Source organism: Abramis brama (genome assembly GCF_963993115.1).
Source record: "Abramis brama genome assembly, chromosome: 6".
Taxonomy (NCBI): domain Eukaryota; kingdom Metazoa; phylum Chordata; class Actinopteri; order Cypriniformes; family Leuciscidae; genus Abramis; species Abramis brama.
The window spans coordinates 45,126,993-45,153,342 of NC_139968.1; the positions used below are offsets into that span (position 1 = coordinate 45,126,993).

General features: G+C 38.2%; 1 long non-coding RNA gene across 1 annotated transcript; it reads right to left on the bottom strand.

The window, feature by feature from the left end:
* Nucleotides 1–12,480: 12,480 nt before the first annotated feature.
* LOC311085308 lies at nucleotides 12,481–19,892 on the bottom strand. Its single transcript, XR_014606786.1, has 4 exons — nucleotides 19,156–19,892; nucleotides 18,236–18,449; nucleotides 17,868–17,915; nucleotides 12,481–13,564 (listed from the first exon to the last, which is right to left on the bottom strand). It is a non-coding gene; the product is annotated as an uncharacterized lncRNA (long non-coding RNA).
* Nucleotides 19,893–26,350: the final 6,458 nt, after the last annotated feature.

The following is a 26,350-nucleotide window of genomic DNA, read 5'->3' on the forward strand; positions in this document are numbered from 1 at the left end:
CTCAAATATGACACACAAACAGAAAAAATAAGTCTCAAATTCACTGTCTGTAATTGCAAAATTCTTGCTTATTGTGACATGATAGCAACCCTTCTGCTGTGATAATGCAACCTCAACTACGCTATCAATATCCAAAGTAGCCGAACGTCATGTCGCCTATTCATGTTTTTTCTCGAAGTTGGCAGTAACATATCAAAAGTTTTTAATTAAATATAAAGGAGTTATAAGAATTTAATCCTTACCGTTTTCCTTAGGCACTGGAAGTTGAAGGTCTGCGGTCTGCTCACTCTGCTGAAAAATGACTCTAGGGGCAGCGTGCGTCGTACACGTGTGCGCCTGCCTAATAATCGGCTTGATATAGGTGGATATTGGCCGATGCTGATTATGTTAAAAAATGCAAAAAATCGTCCGACTAATCGTCCGACCGATTAATCGGTCGACCTCTAATTTTAAGTAATAAACACAGAGAAATTATATTCAAATGAGATTATGTACAAACAGAAGAGAAATTAGCATGTACCGACGCTACAACATTGCATGTTACCAATAACACAAATCAAGTGTGCTTATAACAAAAATATAGCAATAATCTTGATCTAATAATTCTTAAACACTTTAAATCACTATTTATTGTAAAATATTGCACTTACAGACATATATTTCCAAGGTTTAAACGATGGAACCAATAGCCGATAGAAACTGCGTGCCCGTTGTTCTTGACTGCGTTCACTGAGGGAAATCAAAAGTAAACTATATAAACATAGTGCAGTACCTTAAATGTCCAGTGGGAGGCGGAAAAGAAACACAGCTAAACATAAGCAACTGTGAGTAATTCTCAGAGGCTTGATAAATACGGGCCCAGACCTTTATAACTATCAGCACTTCTACCTTTACCCAGGGCTCGACATTAACGCTTGTCCGGGGCAAGTGGATCTTTTGAAGGGACAAGTAAAAGAGAATTTTACTTGCCCGACCTGACAAGTAGCCTAATTAAAAAAAAATTAAAATGTGGAGTTTTTATATTGCAAAGTCCCGGATTTACATCAGGAAAGCATTCGAAAGGTGGCGAGAACTCCGCCGGCATTCAGGTTGCTCTGTTTTTGCTGGACAGGTGGGTAAATCCATTTTTTTTTTCTAAATTGACGTTTATGTTCGCCAAACCAACACAAGGATATAATTAGCTAGAACTATGCAGTCAGCGTTTACTTGGGTGAATAAAACATATGTTTTTAGCAGCTAGGACTATAATGCGTTAAGAGCTCGCTCAAGCACTGCGGAGCTAAACCACTTAGTGCTTTGTAAGTATCAGCAATATTTTAAAATGTATTCGATGTTTAATAGGGAGCCAATGCAGTGTTGACAGAACTGGGCTAATATGGTCATACTTCCTGGTTCTGGTAAGAACTCGAGCTGCTGCGTTTTGGACAAGTTGTAGTTTGTTTATTAAGTGTGCAGGGCAACCACCCAGTAGAGCATTACAATAATCTAGCCTTGAGGTCATGAACGCATGAACTTATTGTTCTGCATTTTCCATTGAGAGCATATGATGTGATTTAGATATAATTTTTAAGATGAAAAAATTTGGTTTTACAGATACTAGACACGTGACTTTCAAATGAAAGATTGGTAACAAAGAGCACACCCAGGTTCCTAACCGACGACGAAGACTTGACAGAGCAGCCATCAAGTGTTAGTCAGTATTCTAGGTTATTGCGTGTGGAAGTTTTTTGTCCAATAATTAGAATCTCTGTTTTTTCAGAATTAAGTAGTAGGAAATTACGAGTCATCCAATTTTTTATATCAGCTATGCATTCCGTAAATTTTATGAATTGGTAAGTTTTGTCTGGGCTTGAAAAAATATAGAGCTGAGTATCATCAGCATAACAGTGAAAACTAATGCCATGCTTCCTAATGATATCTCCTAAGGGTAGCATGTACAGAGTGAACAGCAGCGGTCCTAGTACTGAGCCTTGTGGTACACCATACTGAACTTGTGATTGATAAGACATCTCTTCATTTACTGCTATAAACTGATAACGGTCAGATAAGTATGATTTAAACCATGCTAGTGCAATTCCACTAATGCCAACATAATTTTCAAGTCTATTTAAAAGAATGTTGTGGTCGATAGTGTCAAATGCAGCACTAAGATCGAGTAACACTAATATAGAGATACAAACACGATTGGATGATAAGAGCAGATCATTTGTGACTCTAATGAGAGCTGTCTCAGTGCTATGGTACGGTCTAAATCCGGACTGGAAATCCTCACAGATATCATTTATTTCTAAAAAGGAACACAGTTGTGAAGATACTGCCTTTTCTAGTATCTTTGATTGCCTGTAATTGACTAATTCTGTAGGATCAAGTTACGTTTTTTTAACGAGCGGTTTAATCATAGCCAGCTTAAAGTTTTTTGGTACGTATCCTAGAGACAAAGATGAATTGATGATATTAAGAAGAGGATCTGTGACCTCTGGAGGCATCTCTTTCAGTAGCTTAGTCGGTATATGGTCTAACATACATGTTGTCAGTTTAGATTAATAAACGAGTTTAGAAAATTCTTCCTCTCCAATAGTAATGAGTGAATCGAATTTTTCCTCGAGGAGACTACAATGCACTCCCTGATGCGATACTGTAGTAGACAATTGCATAGTTATAATTTTCTCCCTGATATTATCAACCTTATAAGTGAAGAAGTTCATAAAGTCATTACTGCTGTGCTGCTTGGAAACTTCTGGGATTGAAGTTTTATTTTTCATTAATTTAGCCACTGTTTTAAATAAATACCTAGGGTTTTGGTTTTGTTTATTTTCTTCTAATAGGGTTTAAAAATAAGCAGATCTAGCAGCTTTTAAAGCCTCTCTGTTTGCAATTGAGCTCTCTTTCCATGAAATGCGAAATACCTCTAGTTTTGTTTTCTTCCAGTTGCGCTCCATTTTTCTGGCTGCTCTCTTAAGGGCCCGAGTGTGCTCGTTGTACCACGGTGTTGGACTATTTTCTTGAATCATCTTTAAGCGCAACGGAGCAACTGTGTCTAAAGTGCTGGAAAAGAGAGAGTTAAAAGTTTCTGTCGCAATATCGAGTATTAACCCCCTGAAGTCGACGGTATCGCCGGCGATACCAGCTCGCTTTTTTTTATCAGTGTAAAAGAAAAATCATAAAAACTCTGTTGACTTTGATTTTCCATAGGAGTTTCATACATCAATCGATTCTGTTAAATGTGTATTATTTTTGTGTATACTCACAATAAAAACAAAGTGTTGTGTTTTTTGACAAATAAAGAAAAATAAACACGAAGCGAGTTCTGCCTTCTCTCTGCCAGTGAAGTCCATTCTGAAACGCGTCCGAAAATGAACAATAACTCAGCGAATACTCAGTCAAAGAGGCATGCAGACACACAGGCATGAAGCTTGAATTCTCTTCTTTTAAGTGAAGCAATTTATTTAAAAAACAAATATTCTCATCTTGTAAAATCTGTATTAAAAGAGAGCGATTTCAGTCGACCTCATTACAGCTCATTCAGATGTAATGTGACACGCCCACGGAGAGCGTGCGCTATTCAAACGCAAATGGCTGAGGCAATCCACGCAATCCTGTGAATGCCCCCATATCAGCTTGATAAAACACAAGTTTATTCAGATCATTACTTGTTTACACCGTCTGGAAAATGTACCTCAGAAGTGCGGGTATATCGAGGAGCGAGCTGAGGAATGCTGTAGTAAGTTTTTTTTCCTTCTCACGTGAATCGGGTTTCTGTTTATGAATGAATGAACGGCAGAGATGCGCGCTGTTTACCACAGCTGGCAAAGACAGTTTAAATTTAAATCGAGTGTGTGAATGAATGATGATGTTTTAGCAAACTGTATTGCTATACTGAGATGAGTAAAAATCGACTGAAATATGTTGAAATAAAATGTAGGCTATTTGTATAAGCAACGTATTATACTGCAAATTAACATTTATATGCCCTAATATTTCATGAAAACAATGTTACAGTCATGCGAAATATGAAAGACAACATTTTGTTGACTCGATTTGGGTACAGTTTTTACTGTAGAATATACTGTAAGATTACACTTGAATTGTTGTTGTAATTGTAACCTTTTTAATAAAAAATATATTTACAAGGTAGATGTAAACAAACTATTAAAAGGTAAATATAATTTTTTTTCTTTAAATAATTTGTATTGTGTTTTATTAGTAACAAATTTGGGGAGAGGATAAATATTCCAAAACTGAAAATACAGTATGAGAATTAACTGCACAATTACTAGACATGTTTACCTTGGATATTATACAATTTGCAAGCACAATTTGTGAAAAAAATGTATATAAAATATTTGTGTATAAATATATACACATATATATGTGTGTGTGTGTGTGTGTGTATATATATATATATATATATATATATATATGTGTGTGTGTATATATATATATATTTTTTGTGTGTGTGTGTGTGTGTGTGTGTGTATGAAGAGTTTAGATGCAAAAGCCTCTAAATGCCATCTGAAATTTTCTTCTAGAATGATCATTTTTATGAAGCTTGTATATTTAAGTTAGCTATAGGTGACACACCTGAATGAATGGCTCATTAAGCATGCAGGGGCATTGTCTCATCAAGTGTGAACTACTAAATATGCATGATCGTTTACGCCCCATATTGCCTTATATTATATTGCCTTTCCAAACTAAAAGTGTTTTGCAAAACTTAAATCAATGTATCGTTTTATGTGAACGATTAGGCAGGATGACTTTCACATCATTTTGAAGAAAACTCTAGGCGACGACATCCATTAGTCAAAAGTCTTATTGACATATATTTAGTATGTGTTTTGTTGCCTTATTTCAGAAACTTTCATTTTTAGTTTTTCAATAACCATGCATAAACATTATTCTCTCAAAAATGAAAACATGTACATACATGTGGCTCACATATTGTAGTCCTGTTTGTGCTAAATAGAGTGTAATTTTTTTTTGCCATTGATATGTTTATAAGCAACTGAAAAAAGCACAAATGTCAGGGCATGTCAGAACATCTCAAGGACTCCAAAAACACCCCAGACCCCAGAGGGTTAAACCAACTAGGACAACAATATACAAGTGCTGTGACCTTTCCCAGTTTCGTCTATGTGACCAGCCACACACAGCCTTCTGGCAAGTGATTTGACTCTTAAGCCTGGAACACACCAAGTCGACGCCGACGAACTAGCGCTGATGAAAGCCGACTGTGTTGTCACCTCGCGACTGTCAGCTAGAATGCGCGTTCTGCGTCTGCGTGTAAATGAGACAACAGTCTATTTCTGCAGATATATTCGTCTGTATTCGTCATTCAAAAAGGGAAACCGACGGTGCCGGCTGCAGATACACAAACCATAAACAAAGCAGTGCGTGCTTACCGTTTTGAATATCAATCCTGCTAAACACTTTCTTTATTCCACTCCTCTCGTGTTAATATTGAAATTTTCGCCAAGGAACACTCAGGTAAGATGACGTAACAACAGCCTTCTATCTGTACCATATTGACTTTGCTCGCTGTTTTGCTATTCTTCTCGTGCGCTGACTCGTTCATTAAGCTGAACAGCCAATCAGAGTTCCCTCTTTCACCGACGGCCCGACGCCGATTCAACATGTCGAATCGGCCGAAAAAAATCAGACGAAGACCAATTTCAGCCGATGGTGCAGAACACACTGAGGAAACTTAGTCGGTCGACGCACAAAAACTGCCCTACGGCCGACCGTCGGCTTGGTGTGTTCCAGGCTTTAGATATCATTAAAATTAAGAAATTATTTATTCTTGATGCAAGAAAGAGCAGACAATAAAAGTTTAATATTTGGTGCAGCAAATACAAAAAGAAAGTAAAACTGGAAACAAATAAGACAGATCTCTCTCTTTATTGACTAACAAGATAATAAAGCATCTCAATCAGCCTCTTCTTCAGCTTCCTGAGCAACAACAATTAGTAAAAAAAAATTACAAAACACTTGTACTTTTAAACATAGATTATATAAAGCAAAATTATATATGCGATATTGCTCTTTGGGTAATTTATTTTATTTTATTTTTTCTTCATTTTCTGATTAAGACAAACTCATAGGAAAGAGAGGTGGCATCGCACTTGAAAGTGCTGGAACTTAAGATAAGCTACTTAATGTGAGTTTTTGTATGACTGTGTAGAGAAGATGAATGAGTGAAGCTCTTCCCACATGCAGTGCAGTCACACACACAAATATAAGTAAACACTCTTCGACTTCTCGTTCGCTCCCGCGTCTACAGTGAAATACAGTCACACAACATTACACTTTTTGGCCAGCATTTTAACCGTGTTTAATCCAGCTAACATTACTAGCTAACGGTATGCTAAAGTTAGCTGCTGACTAGCGTCACATGCAGCGAAGCGGTGTTTCTGTTATTCTAACGTCCGTTTTCAGAGCATCAAAGAGAAACAAATGCATAACAGTAGCACCGAAATGAAACGGTCGTTAAGGCACCAGTGCCGCAACGACGACGCTAGCAAAGCAAAGCCAGTCCTTCACTAGCTTAAAGTGCGTTGGTCTCTTTTTTATTACTTATTTCTTTGCATTGAGTGACAACCCTCTCAAATATGACACACAAACAGAAAAAATAAGTCTCAAATTCACTGTCTGTAATTGCAAAATTCTTGCTTATTGTGACATGATAGCAACCCTTCTGCTGTGATAATGCAACCTCAACTACGCTATCAATATCCAAAGTAGCCGAACGTCATGTCGCCTATTCATGTTTTTTCTCGAAGTTGGCAGTAACATATCAAAAGTTTTTAATTAAATATAAAGGAGTTATAAGAATTTAATCCTTACCGTTTTCCTTAGGCACTGGAAGTTGAAGGTCTGCGGTCTGCTCACTCTGCTGAAAAATGACTCTAGGGGCAGCGTGCGTCGTACACGTGTGCGCCTGCCTAATAATCGGCTTGATATAGGTGGATATTGGCCGATGCTGATTATGTTAAAAAATGCAAAAAATCGTCCGACTAATCGTCCGACCGATTAATCGGTCGACCTCTAATTTTAAGTAATAAACACAGAGAAATTATATTCAAATGAGATTATGTACAAACAGAAGAGAAATTAGCATGTACCGACGCTACAACATTGCATGTTACCAATAACACAAATCAAGTGTGCTTATAACAAAAATATAGCAATAATCTTGATCTAATAATTCTTAAACACTTTAAATCACTATTTATTGTAAAATATTGCACTTACAGACATATATTTCCAAGGTTTAAACGATGGAACCAATAGCCGATAGAAACTGCGTGCCCGTTGTTCTTGACTGCGTTCACTGAGGGAAATCAAAAGTAAACTATATAAACATAGTGCAGTACCTTAAATGTCCAGTGGGAGGCGGAAAAGAAACACAGCTAAACATAAGCAACTGTGAGTAATTCTCAGAGGCTTGATAAATACGGGCCCAGACCTTTATAACTATCAGCACTTCTACCTTTACCCAGGGCTCGACATTAACGCTTGTCCGGGGCAAGTGGATCTTTTGAAGGGACAAGTAAAAGAGAATTTTACTTGCCCGACCTGACAAGTAGCCTAATTAAAAAAAAATTAAAATGTGGAGTTTTTATATTGCAAAGTCCCGGATTTACATCAGGAAAGCATTCGAAAGGTGGCGAGAACTCCGCCGGCATTCAGGTTGCTCTGTTTTTGCTGGACAGGTGGGTAAATCCATTTTTTTTTTCTAAATTGACGTTTATGTTCGCCAAACCAACACAAGGATATAATTAGCTAGAACTATGCAGTCAGCGTTTACTTGGGTGAATAAAACATATGTTTTTAGCAGCTAGGACTATAATGCGTTAAGAGCTCGCTCAAGCACTGCGGAGCTAAACCACTTAGTGCTTTGTAAGTATCAGCAATATTTTAAAATGTATTCGATGTTTAATAGGGAGCCAATGCAGTGTTGACAGAACTGGGCTAATATGGTCATACTTCCTGGTTCTGGTAAGAACTCGAGCTGCTGCGTTTTGGACAAGTTGTAGTTTGTTTATTAAGTGTGCAGGGCAACCACCCAGTAGAGCATTACAATAATCTAGCCTTGAGGTCATGAACGCATGAACTTATTGTTCTGCATTTTCCATTGAGAGCATATGATGTGATTTAGATATAATTTTTAAGATGAAAAAATTTGGTTTTACAGATACTAGACACGTGACTTTCAAATGAAAGATTGGTAACAAAGAGCACACCCAGGTTCCTAACCGACGACGAAGACTTGACAGAGCAGCCATCAAGTGTTAGTCAGTATTCTAGGTTATTGCGTGTGGAAGTTTTTTGTCCAATAATTAGAATCTCTGTTTTTTCAGAATTAAGTAGTAGGAAATTACGAGTCATCCAATTTTTTATATCAGCTATGCATTCCGTAAATTTTATGAATTGGTAAGTTTTGTCTGGGCTTGAAAAAATATAGAGCTGAGTATCATCAGCATAACAGTGAAAACTAATGCCATGCTTCCTAATGATATCTCCTAAGGGTAGCATGTACAGAGTGAACAGCAGCGGTCCTAGTACTGAGCCTTGTGGTACACCATACTGAACTTGTGATTGATAAGACATCTCTTCATTTACTGCTATAAACTGATAACGGTCAGATAAGTATGATTTAAACCATGCTAGTGCAATTCCACTAATGCCAACATAATTTTCAAGTCTATTTAAAAGAATGTTGTGGTCGATAGTGTCAAATGCAGCACTAAGATCGAGTAACACTAATATAGAGATACAAACACGATTGGATGATAAGAGCAGATCATTTGTGACTCTAATGAGAGCTGTCTCAGTGCTATGGTACGGTCTAAATCCGGACTGGAAATCCTCACAGATATCATTTATTTCTAAAAAGGAACACAGTTGTGAAGATACTGCCTTTTCTAGTATCTTTGATTGCCTGTAATTGACTAATTCTGTAGGATCAAGTTACGTTTTTTTAACGAGCGGTTTAATCATAGCCAGCTTAAAGTTTTTTGGTACGTATCCTAGAGACAAAGATGAATTGATGATATTAAGAAGAGGATCTGTGACCTCTGGAGGCATCTCTTTCAGTAGCTTAGTCGGTATATGGTCTAACATACATGTTGTCAGTTTAGATTAATAAACGAGTTTAGAAAATTCTTCCTCTCCAATAGTAATGAGTGAATCGAATTTTTCCTCGAGGAGACTACAATGCACTCCCTGATGCGATACTGTAGTAGACAATTGCATAGTTATAATTTTCTCCCTGATATTATCAACCTTATAAGTGAAGAAGTTCATAAAGTCATTACTGCTGTGCTGCTTGGAAACTTCTGGGATTGAAGTTTTATTTTTCATTAATTTAGCCACTGTTTTAAATAAATACCTAGGGTTTTGGTTTTGTTTATTTTCTTCTAATAGGGTTTAAAAATAAGCAGATCTAGCAGCTTTTAAAGCCTCTCTGTTTGCAATTGAGCTCTCTTTCCATGAAATGCGAAATACCTCTAGTTTTGTTTTCTTCCAGTTGCGCTCCATTTTTCTGGCTGCTCTCTTAAGGGCCCGAGTGTGCTCGTTGTACCACGGTGTTGGACTATTTTCTTGAATCATCTTTAAGCGCAACGGAGCAACTGTGTCTAAAGTGCTGGAAAAGAGAGAGTTAAAAGTTTCTGTCGCAATATCGAGTATTAACCCCCTGAAGTCGACGGTATCGCCGGCGATACCAGCTCGCTTTTTTTTATCAGTGTAAAAGAAAAATCATAAAAACTCTGTTGACTTTGATTTTCCATAGGAGTTTCATACATCAATCGATTCTGTTAAATGTGTATTATTTTTGTGTATACTCACAATAAAAACAAAGTGTTGTGTTTTTTGACAAATAAAGAAAAATAAACACGAAGCGAGTTCTGCCTTCTCTCTGCCAGTGAAGTCCATTCTGAAACGCGTCCGAAAATGAACAATAACTCAGCGAATACTCAGTCAAAGAGGCATGCAGACACACAGGCATGAAGCTTGAATTCTCTTCTTTTAAGTGAAGCAATTTATTTAAAAAACAAATATTCTCATCTTGTAAAATCTGTATTAAAAGAGAGCGATTTCAGTCGACCTCATTACAGCTCATTCAGATGTAATGTGACACGCCCACGGAGAGCGTGCGCTATTCAAACGCAAATGGCTGAGGCAATCCACGCAATCCTGTGAATGCCCCCATATCAGCTTGATAAAACACAAGTTTATTCAGATCATTACTTGTTTACACCGTCTGGAAAATGTACCTCAGAAGTGCGGGTATATCGAGGAGCGAGCTGAGGAATGCTGTAGTAAGTTTTTTTTCCTTCTCACGTGAATCGGGTTTCTGTTTATGAATGAATGAACGGCAGAGATGCGCGCTGTTTACCACAGCTGGCAAAGACAGTTTAAATTTAAATCGAGTGTGTGAATGAATGATGATGTTTTAGCAAACTGTATTGCTATACTGAGATGAGTAAAAATCGACTGAAATATGTTGAAATAAAATGTAGGCTATTTGTATAAGCAACGTATTATACTGCAAATTAACATTTATATGCCCTAATATTTCATGAAAACAATGTTACAGTCATGCGAAATATGAAAGACAACATTTTGTTGACTCGATTTGGGTACAGTTTTTACTGTAGAATATACTGTAAGATTACACTTGAATTGTTGTTGTAATTGTAACCTTTTTAATAAAAAATATATTTACAAGGTAGATGTAAACAAACTATTAAAAGGTAAATATAATTTTTTTTCTTTAAATAATTTGTATTGTGTTTTATTAGTAACAAATTTGGGGAGAGGATAAATATTCCAAAACTGAAAATACAGTATGAGAATTAACTGCACAATTACTAGACATGTTTACCTTGGATATTATACAATTTGCAAGCACAATTTGTGAAAAAAATGTATATAAAATATTTGTGTATAAATATATACACATATATATGTGTGTGTGTGTGTGTGTGTATATATATATATATATATATATATATATATGTGTGTGTGTATATATATATATATTTTTTGTGTGTGTGTGTGTGTGTGTGTGTGTATGAAGAGTTTAGATGCAAAAGCCTCTAAATGCCATCTGAAATTTTCTTCTAGAATGATCATTTTTATGAAGCTTGTATATTTAAGTTAGCTATAGGTGACACACCTGAATGAATGGCTCATTAAGCATGCAGGGGCATTGTCTCATCAAGTGTGAACTACTAAATATGCATGATCGTTTACGCCCCATATTGCCTTATATTATATTGCCTTTCCAAACTAAAAGTGTTTTGCAAAACTTAAATCAATGTATCGTTTTATGTGAACGATTAGGCAGGATGACTTTCACATCATTTTGAAGAAAACTCTAGGCGACGACATCCATTAGTCAAAAGTCTTATTGACATATATTTAGTATGTGTTTTGTTGCCTTATTTCAGAAACTTTCATTTTTAGTTTTTCAATAACCATGCATAAACATTATTCTCTCAAAAATGAAAACATGTACATACATGTGGCTCACATATTGTAGTCCTGTTTGTGCTAAATAGAGTGTAATTTTTTTTTGCCATTGATATGTTTATAAGCAACTGAAAAAAGCACAAATGTCAGGGCATGTCAGAACATCTCAAGGACTCCAAAAACACCCCAGACCCCAGAGGGTTAAACCAACTAGGACAACAATATACAAGTGCTGTGACCTTTCCCAGTTTCGTCTATGTGACCAGCCACACACAGCCTTCTGGCAAGTGATTTGACTCTTAAGCCTGGAACACACCAAGTCGACGCCGACGAACTAGCGCTGATGAAAGCCGACTGTGTTGTCACCTCGCGACTGTCAGCTAGAATGCGCGTTCTGCGTCTGCGTGTAAATGAGACAACAGTCTATTTCTGCAGATATATTCGTCTGTATTCGTCATTCAAAAAGGGAAACCGACGGTGCCGGCTGCAGATACACAAACCATAAACAAAGCAGTGCGTGCTTACCGTTTTGAATATCAATCCTGCTAAACACTTTCTTTATTCCACTCCTCTCGTGTTAATATTGAAATTTTCGCCAAGAAACACTCAGGTAAGATGACGTAACAACAGCCTTCTATCTGTACCATATTGACTTTGCTCGCTGTTTTGCTATTCTTCTCGTGCGCTGACTCGTTCATTAAGCTGAACAGCCAATCAGAGTTCCCTCTTTCACCGACGGCCCGACGCCGATTCAACATGTCGAATCGGCCGAAAAAAATCAGACGAAGACCAATTTCAGCCGATGGTGCAGAACACACTGAGGAAACTTAGTCGGTCGACGCACAAAAACTGCCCTACGGCCGACCGTCGGCTTGGTGTGTTCCAGGCTTTAGATATCATTAAAATTAAGAAATTATTTATTCTTGATGCAAGAAAGAGCAGACAATAAAAGTTTAATATTTGGTGCAGCAAATACAAAAAGAAAGTAAAACTGGAAACAAATAAGACAGATCTCTCTCTTTATTGACTAACAAGATAATAAAGCATCTCAATCAGCCTCTTCTTCAGCTTCCTGAGCAACAACAATTAGTAAAAAAAAATTACAAAACACTTGTACTTTTAAACATAGATTATATAAAGCAAAATTATATATGCGATATTGCTCTTTGGGTAATTTATTTTATTTTATTTTTTCTTCATTTTCTGATTAAGACAAACTCATAGGAAAGAGAGGTGGCATCGCACTTGAAAGTGCTGGAACTTAAGATAAGCTACTTAATGTGAGTTTTTGTATGACTGTGTAGAGAAGATGAATGAGTGAAGCTCTTCCCACATGCAGTGCAGTGATACGGTTTCTCTCCAGTGTGGATCCTCTCGTGTCTTTTCAGGGATCCTGACACACTGAATCTCTTGTCGCAGTGTGAACACATGTAAGGTTTCTCTCCAGTGTGGATCCTCTTGTGTGATTTCAGGTTTCCTGACACACTGAATCTCTTGTCGCAGTGTGAACACATGTAAGGTTTCTCTCCAGTGTGGATCCTCTTGTGTGATTTCAGGTTTCCTGACACATTGAATCTCTTGTCGCAGTGTGAACACTTGTAAGGTTTCTCTCCAGTGTGAATTCTCTGGTGCTTTTTTAAATCTCCAGCTGTAATAAAAGTCTTCCCACAATCAAAGCACATATGATTTATTACACCAGTGTGTATTTTCTGATGTTCTTTAAAATTCTGCATAAGTGAAAAACTCTTTCCACACAAAGAACATGAATGTGGTTTCTCCTGTGAATGAACTGTAATGTGGCTCTTCAGGCCTGAAGCCCTCAAAAATGTTTTGCCACATTGATCACATTCATGCAGTTTCTCTCCAGTGTGGATGATCATGTGTTCCTGAAGGTGTCCTTGTTGTGTAAAACTCTTCCCACACTGATCACATGTGAACGGTTTCTCTCCAGTGTGGATCCTCATGTGAACATTGAGACTCCGTTTGCGTGTGAAACTCTTTCCACACTGAGTGCAAGTGAAAGATTTCTGAGATCTTCTTTGATGTTTCTCCACTTCATTCACTTCTTCATTCTCATCCATCAGGCCTGAAATTAAAGTTAAAAAAATGCTCAGTAAATCAATAAAAGAAAAATTATGTAGTGAAAAAAAACTAGATCACAAGTGGACGTGCTAAACACTGGTGTAAACAGGGTCTAAAACAATTTGAGCTTGTCCACTTTTGACCACTTCCAGAGGTAGTCGAAAACACATTCAACCGGATTGCTTTGGTCATGTGGTCGAGTGTGTTCAAACAGACACAAATGCGTAAACATTATGGGAAGCGCTTTAGCCAGACGGCATTTAAACTTTGTTGGCTGAAGACCCAAGTTTGGTTTGAAGAAGGAAAACTCTGTGTTTGACGTGGACTTGCAGCTTTAAGAGCAGAAACAAAACTTTGTCTATTTTTCTGTCCATCTCTGATCATGCTCACATGCAAATTGCATGAGCTTATTTCACCCATTATATTCAAAGCCTGTACATTTACCTGCCCATAGACCATCCCCTCAAAGAAACAGAACAAAAGTGGTCGAAAGTGGATAAAAGAGATGGATTTGAAGCACCAGGTGTAAACGGGAATGGGCCCTTGTATACTTGTGATCCAACTGACCAAAACGCATCTTAACACCAGCTGTAGACAAAGCCTCACAATCTTCTTTAATCCTTTTGAACATGTGATTGAAACCAAATGTGAGACATTTAAACTGACCAATCAGCAGATTACAGCTTTCCCACATCGTACTGAAGGTGTGACATTTAGCAAACCTCAGATGTACACACACATCTTGGCCGACAGACCTTTATCACTATCAGCACTTCTTTACGGATCACTAATGGCCCTTGTGGTAAGAAAGAGGGGGTTGGAGCAGGAAAGCAAACGTCTTTGTTCATTTGCAACCCTAAAGAACGCAAAAACAATGACATATAGTTTTTCCATCACCATGTCCCTTTAGGGGCTCTGAATAAATCACATTTTTGTAGCGAGAACTATTAAATATTTGATAATTATGCAATATAAATATTATGCAATATAAATACAAAATATTAACATTTTAAAAATACACAATAATGCTATAATTTTACCATTCCCTGTTTTTACACAAACTAAACCACGTGTAGCAAAGTCTATTTATTTGATCATTGTTTTTAAATGTTGGTGTTTTAGCAAGATAATAACAATATTTTGGAATGCGCAAACTGTATTAAGACATATCCATAATTTTGGTAACATGGTTGCAGTAATTGTGAACCAGATGTAAAATAAACAGAAAAAAATGCTCAGATAATACTTATATTGACTTACAGATAACAAACATCCTTGTTAAAAAAATAATCTATCTATCTATCTATCTATCTATCTATCTATCTATATATATATAAATATAGCTGCGAGCAGCGATGAAGGGCCAAAGTCGGCGGTACCGCCACCCCGGTGCCTTTAGGTATCTAAAGGCACCAGGGTTGCGGTGCCACCGGCTTGGGCCCGTAATCGCTGCTCGCAGCTATATTTATTATTGCTTTCACAATTTCAATTCTTGTGATTTGATTCTGATCTTGATTCAATATTGATTCCTTTGGATAAATACTAGGTACAGTAGATGCATGTTAATTCAAAGCCCTGTCAGCTGGTATTATCATTAAAGGTTAATAACGTCTCAAAATAAATATAATGCATCTAGTATGCCTAGTGAGACCTTGATTAGCTGGTTCAGGTGTGTTTAATTGGGGTTGGAGCTAAACTCTGCAGGACAGCGGCCCTCCAGGACCGAGATTGGTGAACCCTGCTTTAGGGGCTCTGAATAAATCACATTTTTGTAGAACTATTAAATATTTGATAAACTATGCAACTACCTAAAATAATAACATTTTAAAAATACGCAATAATGCTATAATTTTAACACTCCCTGTTTTTACACAAACTAAACCACGTCTATTTATTTGTAAAAAAAAAAAAAAATGCTCAGATAATACTTATATTGACTTACAGATAACAAACATCCTTGTTAAAAAAAAAAAATTGCACCTGGTTCATATTATTTGCTAGCCTGGCAAGTCAGACCTACATCAAGATGTAAGGTCTGGCAACTCACCATAGACACGGCTCAATCTGAGGGGCGGGATAAACGGCTGTCTTTCAAATTCGCTCTGCATGCAATAGGACAGCGCTTCAACCAACCAGAGCATTTTCCCAACAGCGGAGCTAACGTTAGTTGATAGAACGGGCTTAGCCCTTCCCCCGCGCGTTTGGCATAGATACACAAACAACATGGCAAATTAACAAGACCGCGGCAGCACAAGCACACCCGCCAAAAAACGACCTAACGTTACAGTCTTACAAACTGAATCCGCAGGACCAACTCTCACGAGTTCACCGTCACGCAATCGTCACTTTTTACACGCTCTCACGCCACACATCCATTTTCTCACGCAGAGAAAAATCGCAAAGAGGACACTGACACCGACAGACAAGACAGAGAAGGTTACTATTGCAATGAAACAAATTCTCAGCTCTCAGATTCTATCGATTTAATTACGAAATTCAAACAATAAACACCGTTTTGGCGCTTGACAGATCGCTGACAGCAGGGCTGGACTGGGACAGAAAATCAGCCCTGGCATTTTGGCCCAGACTGGCCCACTACATATGATCATAAACACCACGCATCTTTGCACGCCCTTGAATATGTTTTTGTTCAACTCATGGGCCGGTCTGTCAGTGGAAAAAAAACTAACGCTTACTTTTTTTTGACCAATGCATTACACCGGCACTAACCCAGCGCCGTCAATTAAACAAAACAAAACGAATGGGCCGCCGATGTACGAGTTTTATGGGCCGTAAAAAAAAAAAAAAAAAAGATGTATTGGCCCAAAAAGCACGTCGGCCTACCGGGCAAATATGCCAGATTACCAGTCCAGCCCTGGCTGACAGAGTTCAAGCGGCACGTGAACCGATCATCTGTTACTCTTTACTACTAGTTAATTGTAGGCTAAATAAACAGGAATGATCAATAGGTAATTTGAAAGATACAGTTCAACTTACCGAAATGAAATAAAATCGATCGATCAGTGTTTTTCAACCGCGGAAAGAGGTCTATAATAACAGCTGGAGAATATGTCACGTAACATTACATTTACCTCTGGAAAGCCATTTAATGACCATAGAACGTTAGTTGGACTTTAAAATAATTGCTGTAGAGAGGAGTATTTTGCTAAATATGATAACTATATCACATATTTATTATATTTTTACCTATATCATTAAAATATTATAATGCTATTATTATAAAAAAACGCATTATATATATATATATATACACACACACACATACATATACATATCCTTGCTCCAAGCAAGCTGCGTGCTGACCCGGAGCTCTCTGCTCTACATATTTTTAAATGACTGTAGTGGCTCATACCAACATTGTATTAACAAAAACTAGGTTGGGACTGCTATTTAATAGCTTTAGCATAGGCCTAATGTTTATTTATTAGTACATAGTCATTACTATTAGTCATATTCTTACAATTTGACAATTTGTTAAGTAAACAGGGACAGTACTTGTGTGTGTGTGTTAACAAATTTTGTGTAAACGTGTTATAATTTGCCTATAAAAATATCGGGATATATATCGTATATTGATATTCAGCCTAAATATATCGGGATATGACTTTTGGTCCATATCGCCCAGCCCTACCCGACATTAACCCTTGTTTTTGTAATCTCCGTTCACGTTTCCTTTTACGGTCTATTTTGGACTTTTTCGACGACGAGGACTCCTTATCCTGTGACTCGGCATATGTATGAATGAACGGTGTGTAAATAACCGTGCAGTGCAGCCTTTTAAACTTGCCGGGGCTGCTCTTCCGCTCATGCTGGTTTCAGTCACGTGATGCTGGCTCTGAACGAAAACGCGTTGTGGAAACGCGTTGGCCTAGTACTTTTTGTCCCTCTCTGCTATTATAGTTTTTCAAGATGGCGGAACTACATGGAAGCCTCCGTGGACCTACCCGTCCCATGTATATAAAGATAATAAATTCTTCGTTTACAAGGATAAGTCAGATAATTAGCAGAGGTATTTGTACACCATTGAGGACATATTTATGAATAAAACTATTCATTTTAGATGATAAAATACCTAAAAAGTTACACATTGTCCCTTTAAGTATTTATGGTCACATTATAAAAAAATTAAGAATAAAAAAAACAGATTAAAACGTAAAAATATATTTACAGATTTGCAAGAAACAAATGGCGCACAAATACAGTTAACTCAACTTGTTTTTGTTTATTGTGTTGCATATGAAACATAGTTAATAGATTATTGAAATAAAAACCATTATAAAACGTACCTATATCTTGCAGATGTCACAATAGCTGATCGTGTCGTTTGCTCAAATCTGTTGACAATAAAATTAGCTTAATGTGTCAATTTACAGATCTGAAGACATCAGCATAATGAATGAGGAGAAAACAGGATCTACTGACATGAAATAAAGAGGCTTTTCAGCTGCTCTTATAATAGTGATGATAGACTATCAATACTCATTCAACAAGAATATAGAGAATACAAGAATGATACAGAAAATATATAATAAAAGTAATATAAATGTAAATATAAAGACAGCCGCTGATGACATTATCAACCCTTGTAATTTGTCCATATTAATCCGATTCCTTAATAACTTCTTAACAACAAAGTAGTTCGCTAACATCTTACCGTTTTGTATGGGAAAAGAAACAGACACACGATGAAAACCTTTCTGAAAAGACCCCGTAAAATGTTGAGTAAACCGTGTAAACTGTACAGTAGATTAACGTGTGAACTGTTTACCTCAAAAGACTCAGGAGACGCGCGACGGTGAAAGTGGTGACGTCATCACCGCGAGACGATCAAAAACAATTTTTTAAGCATAACTTTTCTCCACACAATTCTGTAATTTGGAACAACAAATATATTACGTTTAAAAACAAATCTTTATTTTACAGAGACTGGTACAATAACGGTGTAATTTTGGTCAGACAGTTATTTAAGAATAATGAACATCTCTACTGTGAATTCCTTAATCATTATAAGATCCCTGTAACTATTCCCAGTGGCCTTATTCAACTTTTATCAGGCATGTTTTTAAAAGTCTCTTCTGCTTACAAAGACTGCATTAAAAAAAAAAAAAAACAGTAATGTTGTGAAATGTTATTACAATTAAAATGTAGCCCTTCCGCCAGGTAGAATCTTATGGCTCACAAGTTAGAAATCTGTCTAGGGGATCTTGAATTTACCCACTACCCCGGTAAAGGCACATTCTCTTCAGTCACAGTACAACTATAACCCAGATTGTCAGATTTTCACCTAATAGTGTCAGATTTCTGTTTCTTCTTTTCTGAAAAATAATAATAATTAAACCACTACTGTGTTTACCTTTAGATTAAAAAAAACCCTATTAACAAATCAGTTCTTTCCACAGGAAATCACACAAAATTATGGCAGATCAATAAACATATTTATTCTTCCCCGGAACTCTTTTTCTCTTTTGTTTCTCTTTGAATTACCAAATAATTCAATTTACAGAGTCACAACAATGAATCAACATAACCCCATAAAGAATAAAATAAAATGTCAATGCAATACTCAAAATTTACCCAGCTGGGATTTTCAGTACACAGATGGCGCGCGCGCTAGTTGGAGCTCTTTGATGCAAAACCAGAGTCTTCACAAATCAGGACAAGAAGAATTCCAATTGTAGAATAGTAACCTCGAATCCTTACTCCTCGCCGAGATGGTAAACAGCATCCATGATGACACATCCCACGACAACGCTTGAGTGGATCTCAATGAACTCCTCCCTCCTCGAACTAGATGCAACCGCGAAAATCAAAATAGATCTCGATTTCGACGATCTCTCGGTGTTAAAGAAAAATAAACACACACTTAACGTGCACTCTCAACTAGATAGACCACTGCAAAGCTTATTCCCAAAATTAACCAAATAAAACACGGGTATTTTCTTCCGGATTTCAAACGACTTACCCAACGTATTATCACTTAAACTGCAACACTGCACTCAAGAAATTAAACTCAGGAATATTCTTCCGGGTGATTTCACAATCTAAAACTAATAAAACAAATCAACGTAAAGATAGAAAATAACACGGATTCTCTCACGTGTGAACCTCGTGCTAGATCTCCTCCTCACGCGAAACGAAAATGCACAGTCTCTCACCGAACTCTCTCGAAATGTTCGTTTTTTCGTGTTGCAAACTGATTTGTGACACTTTCACAGTTCACACCAATCTCTCGCGCAAACTTTCATCACCAAACGGCACTCAAAAATGTCCGTGAACATTGATTTATCTCAGCTGTCAGCCGAACTGCAACTCATCCGCGAGAGAGCGAGAAGGAAAAAAAAAAACTGCGTTTCCTCTCTCATCCAGTGTTGCCAGATTGGGACGGTGATTTCCAGCCCAAAAGCTCACCAAAACCCGCCCACTACAAGAAAAAACCGCCCAAAATTTTACTGCCAAAATAATATGATATAATTTCATTACCATGTCATTCAAGGTTGATAAGCACAATTTGTATCTCCTTAAAACAAAATAACAATGATAAAAAAAAAATAATAAAATTTTTTTTTTCCAGGAAAACAGATCAAAACAGGGCAATAATTAAGGAGAATTAGCCAATATGACTAAAATGTCCAGATGGACACTGTCAAAACGGCAATCAAGAAATGAACCGATGACTTTAACCCTCGGAAGTAGCCTACACATTGCAGAACATAACGCAGAATTTAGCAGTAAAAACGGATTCATCGATTCAAACCTTTTTCAGCAGCTGTCAGGGTCGAGTATAGTGCAGTCTGGACGGTGTAAAAGTTGCCGATGTCTGGTAAGGTAGTGTGCACAATGCACATGACCATGGACAGGAGTCGTCCCATATTTGATTTCAAATTTCAAGTCATTCAACTGTGCTCTCTCCTCTCAGAGTTATAGTCACCATCGATATCTCCCACCACATGTACGTTTTTAGAGTTGCTCTATCTCACTCTTTACTGTGCAGATACAACTTACTGTTTAGTAGGCTATATCACTTTGGCATTAGCGATCACTTGAATATACGGAATATACAGCTACAACTTATCGCGCTCATTCGCATCTGCCTGCTGATCGCTGATTGGCTAAAAGTGCGTGCTCGTCAGTGATGTCAACACCAACGCCAGCTGACTCTGCATGGGCGTGTGTGTACAGTAATGTCATGATGACTGATTTTATGGACTACATGCACACTTTAGTTTAGTTTTTTAACCAATTAGACTTTAAAATGTAGATGTTTGAAAACCGCCGAACTGACCCCAAACCAGCCCAAATTTTGTCCACCCGCCCAAACCCTTTTTTACCCGCACAATCAAATTCAAAACCGCCCAATTGGGCGGGAACCCGCCCAATCTGGCAACACTGCTCTCATCCTCTGCACCTCGAACTTTTCAGGGGTCAAAGTACACAGTTCTCATCGTCAGACTGACGCTCTCAGAAAACACAATTAAATGCAACCATTTATGATTTGTTTTCATTTACACACACATATTTGGAAAAAAAAACCTTTTCTAAACATGTCTCATATGAACATGAAAGAGAAAAAACAAAACAAAGTCCATCAACACTTTGTTTGCGTAAGAATACAATTTCAGGCCCAAATACAAATAATTCAATTATCTTATTTATAAAGAAGATAAATGACAGGTATACATTTAAAAAAAAAAAAAAACATTTTTTCCTAGGTCTCTACAAAAAAAAATAAAAAATAAATTATATGTCAATATATAGTAAAGTATAATTTGTTCCTGGCCAAAGCTGAATTTTGACATCATTACTCTAGTCTTCAGTGTCAAATGATCCTTCAGAAATCATTCTAATATGATTTGATGCTCAAAAAAAATTCAAAAGAATATTTTTTTTTCAGGATTCTTTGATTAATAGAAAGTTACAAAGAACAGAAATATAAATCTTTTGTAATATTAATCACCACAGTTCAAAAGTTTGGTTCAAGTTCAAGTTCAAAAGAAATTGTATTTATTTTTTGGCTGGGGAAAGAAATAAAAATAAATCAGTGAGTGAGGTCTAAATATCAGTTGTTAAACTATAACAAATATTCGTGTCTGACTTGTCTCAGTCGTTACAGACAAATTCAGCTGCAGATGGTTGCTCCTGCACCACCTCACGAAGTCAATCAATCAATCAATCAATCAAAATTTATTTATAAAGCACTTTAAAATCCAAAATGGACACAAAGTGCTGTACAGTAAAACCATAAATGAATACATAAAAAAAGTCCTCAACTAGGCTCCTGTCGAGCAGTAGCCGTTCGAAGGTCGTCATGATGTGTGATGTCAGTGCTACTGGTCTGAAGTCACCCGGCTCCCTGGGGTGTTTTTTCTTGGGAACCAGGATGAGAGATGAAGTCTTCCAGAGCACTGGGACCCTCCCCAGCTACAGGCTCAGGTTGAATACATGCTGAAGTGGCTCCCCCAGTTCCCCCAGGCTTTAAGCCCACTGCTTTCCTTGGTCGGAGCCTCCTCAGCTCTCTGCTCACCTGATCCTTGGTGATGGTGATGGGGAGGGGTGTTGAACTGTCCATGTGTGTGGAGGGTGTGGGTGGTCTGCAGTCTGAGGTGGTAATGGGCACAGTGGTGACATTGGGGGAGGTGATGGACATGGGGGTATGAAGGGTGCTGTAGCTGGTTGTGGGAGCTGGTGTATCAAACCTGTTAAAAAACAGGTTTAGCTGGTTTGCTCTCCCAGCATCCTTATCTCCTGTGATACTGCCCTTCTTCTTACAGCCTGTGATGGTTTTCATGCCATCCCAGACCTCCCACATCCCAGCCAACATGTATATGTGGGCCCCACATGGTTTATGCTTGGGCTACGTGGGTACCAAGTGGGCATGGTCCCAAAATGGGCATCTCATCTGGGGCCCACTTGGGTCAGCTAAGTAAGTCCCACATGGGCAAAAACAGGTGGGCTCCCCATGTGGGTCCTAGTTGGGTCACTAATGGGAAATGAGTGCATGGGCTCAAAATGGGCAACACAAATGGGGCCCATTCGGGTTTATCAAATGGGTTAGACATTGGCAAACACAATCAGTCCCATATAGGCTGCCTACATGGGCCTAAGGTAGTACCCACATAGGTAATCTCTATATGGGTTATGAATGGGGAAAAGATATGGGGCCCACTTTGATAAAACATATGGGTCAGACATGGGCAAATACAATCAGTCCCATATAGGCTGCCTACATGAGCCCAAGGTGGTACCCACATAGGTAATCTCTATATTGGTTCTGAATTGGGAAATACATATGGGGCCCGCTTGGCCAAACCATATGTGTCAGACATGGGCAAACACAATCAGTTCTATATAGGCTGCCAACATGAGCCCAAGGTGGTACCCACATAGGTAATCTCTATATGGGTTCTGAATTGGGAAATACATATGGGGCCCGCTTGGCCAAACCATATGTGTCAGACATGGGCAAACACAATCTGTCCCATATAGGCTGCCAACATGGGCCCAAGGTGGTATCCACATAGGTAATTTTTATATAGGTTATGAATGGGAAAAACACATAGGTTCCACTTTGATAAACCATATGGGTCAGACATGGGCAAACACAATCTGTCCCATATAGGCTGCCAACATGGGCCCAAGGTGGTATCCACATAGGTAATTTTTATATAGGTTATGAATGGGAAAAACACATAGGTTCCACTTTGATAAACCATATGGGTCAGACATGGGCAAACACAATCTGTCCCATATAGGCTGCCAACATGGGCCCAAGGTGGTATCCACATAGGTAATCTCTATGTGGGTTCTGAATGGGGAAAAACATATGGGGTCCACTTTGATAAACCATATGGGTCAGACATGGGCAAACACAATCTGTCCTATATAGGCTGCCAACATGAGCCCAAGATGGTACCCACATAGGTAATCTCTATATGGGTTACGAATCGGAAAAACATATGGGGTCCAACTTTGATAAACCATATGTGTCAAACATGGGCAAACACAATCAGTCCTATATAGGCTGCCAACATGAGCCCAAGGTGGGACCCACATAGGTAATCTCTAAATGGGTTCTGAATGGGGAAATACATATGGGGCCTGCTTGGCCAAACCATATGTGTCAGACATGGGCAAACACAATCAGTCCCATATATGCTGCCAACATGGGCCCAAGGTGGTACCCACATAGGTAATCTCGATATGGGTTATGAATGGGAAAAAAATATGGGGTCCACTTTGATAAATCATATGGGTCAGTCATGGGCAAACACAATCACTCCCATATAGGCTGCCTACATGGGCCCAAGGTGGTACCCACATAGGTAATCTCTATATGGGTTATGAATGGGGAAATACATATGGGGCCCGCTTGGCCAAACCATATGTGTCAGACATGGGCAAACACAATCAGTCCCATATAGGCTGCCTACATGAGCCCAAGGTGGTACCCACATAGGTAATCTCTATATGGGTTCTGAATGGGGAAATACATATGGGGCCCGCTTGGCCAAACCATATGTGTTAGATATGGGCAAACACAATCAGTCCCATATAGGCTGCCAACATGGGCCCAAGGTGGTACCCACATAGGTAATCTCTATATGGGTTATGAATGGGGAATACATACGGGGCCCACTTTGATAAACCATATGTGTCAGACATGGGCAAACACAATCAGTCCTATATAGGCTGCCAACATGAGCCCAAGGTGGTACCCACATAGGTAATCTCTATATGGGTTCTGAATAGGGAAATACATATGGGGCCCACTTGGCCAAACCATATGTGTTAGATATGGGCAAACACAATCAGTCCCATATAGGCTGCCAACATGGGCCCAAGGTGGTACCCACATAGGTAATCTCTATATGGGTTATGAATGGGAATTACATATGGGCCCCACTTTGATAAACCATATGGGTCAGACATGGGCAAACACAATCAGTCCTATATAGGCTGCCAACATGAGCCCAAGGTGGTACCCACATAGGTAATCTCTATATGGGTTCTGAATAGGGAAATACATATGGGGCCCACTTGGCCAAACCATATGTGTTAGATATGGGCAAACACAATCAGTCCCATATAGGCTGCCAACATGGGCCCAAGGTGGTACCCACATAGGTAATCTCTATATGGGTTATGAATGGGAATTACATATGGGCCCCACTTTGATAAACCATATGGGTCAGACATGGGCAAACACAATCAGTCCTATATAGGCTGCCAACATGAGCCCAATGTGGTACCCACATAGGTAATCTATATATGGGTTATGAATGGGAAATACATATGGAGCCCACTTTGATAAACCATATGGGTCAGACATGGGCAAACACAATCAGTCCTATATAGGCTGCCAACATGAGCCCAAGGTGGTACCCACATAGGTAATCTCTATATGGGTTCTGAATGGGGAGTTACATATGGGGCCCGCTTGGCCAAACCATATGTGTCAGACATGGGCAAACACAATCAGTCCTATATAGGCTGCCAACATGGGCCCAAGGTGGTACCCACATAGGTAATCTCGATATGGGTTATGAATGGGAAAAACATATGGGGTCCACTTTGATAAACCATATGGGTCAGACATGGGCAAACACAATCAGTCCTATATAGGCTGCCTACATGAGCCCAAGGTTGTACCCACATAGGTAATCTCTATATGGGTTATGAATGGGGAAATACATTCAAGTATAATTGTAAATATAATGAATTTTGTAGTAAATATAAATTGTGCATCTGTAAATTACATCATAAACTATACACTTGTAAATAACATATCTTCACAATCATTAAAATAATTATATACAGTATATTTTTGTAATTTATAATCTTTGTTATAATACCACTAACAGCTGACCGTGGAATATTTAGTAGTGAGGAAATTTCACAAATGGACTTATTACACAGGTGGAAACCTGGTACCACGCTTGAATTCACTGAGCTCCTGAAAGCAACCTATTCTTTCACAAATGTTTGTAGAAAAGTCTGCATGCCTAGTGCTTGATTTTATTCAACTGTGGCCATGATGGAAGTGATTGAAATTCAATGATTTGGAGGGGTGTCCCAATACTTTTGGCAATATAGTGCATGTGGTTACAGTATAGGCCATGGCTCTTCAAATCCAGTCCTGGAGTGTTGGTGTTCAGCAGACATTAGTTCCAACCCATGACTTTAAATATTCAAAGTGTCAACTTTTAGTGGTCTGATTTTGTGAGTTACTGCAAAATGCTTATCTCCATATAGTTATTTTAAAATCTATACAAATGGTTCAAAATATCCAGAAAATGGTCACTGTACAATATGAAGAATGGGTTACAGAAGCTATCAAATTCTGTCTATCAAAATCTTTTATAATGGCTTAGAGATGGGTAGAAGAAATCAAACCTCTAGCAACAGCCATATGCCCTTATTCAATGGAGATACTCCAGAGTTTTCTGGTCAGTTGGTTAGTGACAATGTAATTCTGATTTTGAATATTGGGGTTAGGGTTAGGGTTAGGGTTTTGATTATTGAGAGGGGCACATCCGTTCAGATGATGAAATAGCCCAAGTAAAGAAAGATAGAATGGAAATTCATGGTTTGAAGAAAATCCAATGTAAATTCAGAAATCATATTTGCATCATATACAGGAGTACAGAATAAAGTGCAGTTTCATTCATTTAGCATTTTGTGTTTTGTGTTCAGTTTTCTTTTGAGGTCAACAGTACAGACTTTTCTTTTCAGTCATAGTTGGCACATGACTGACCCTCAAAGTTGAAATATG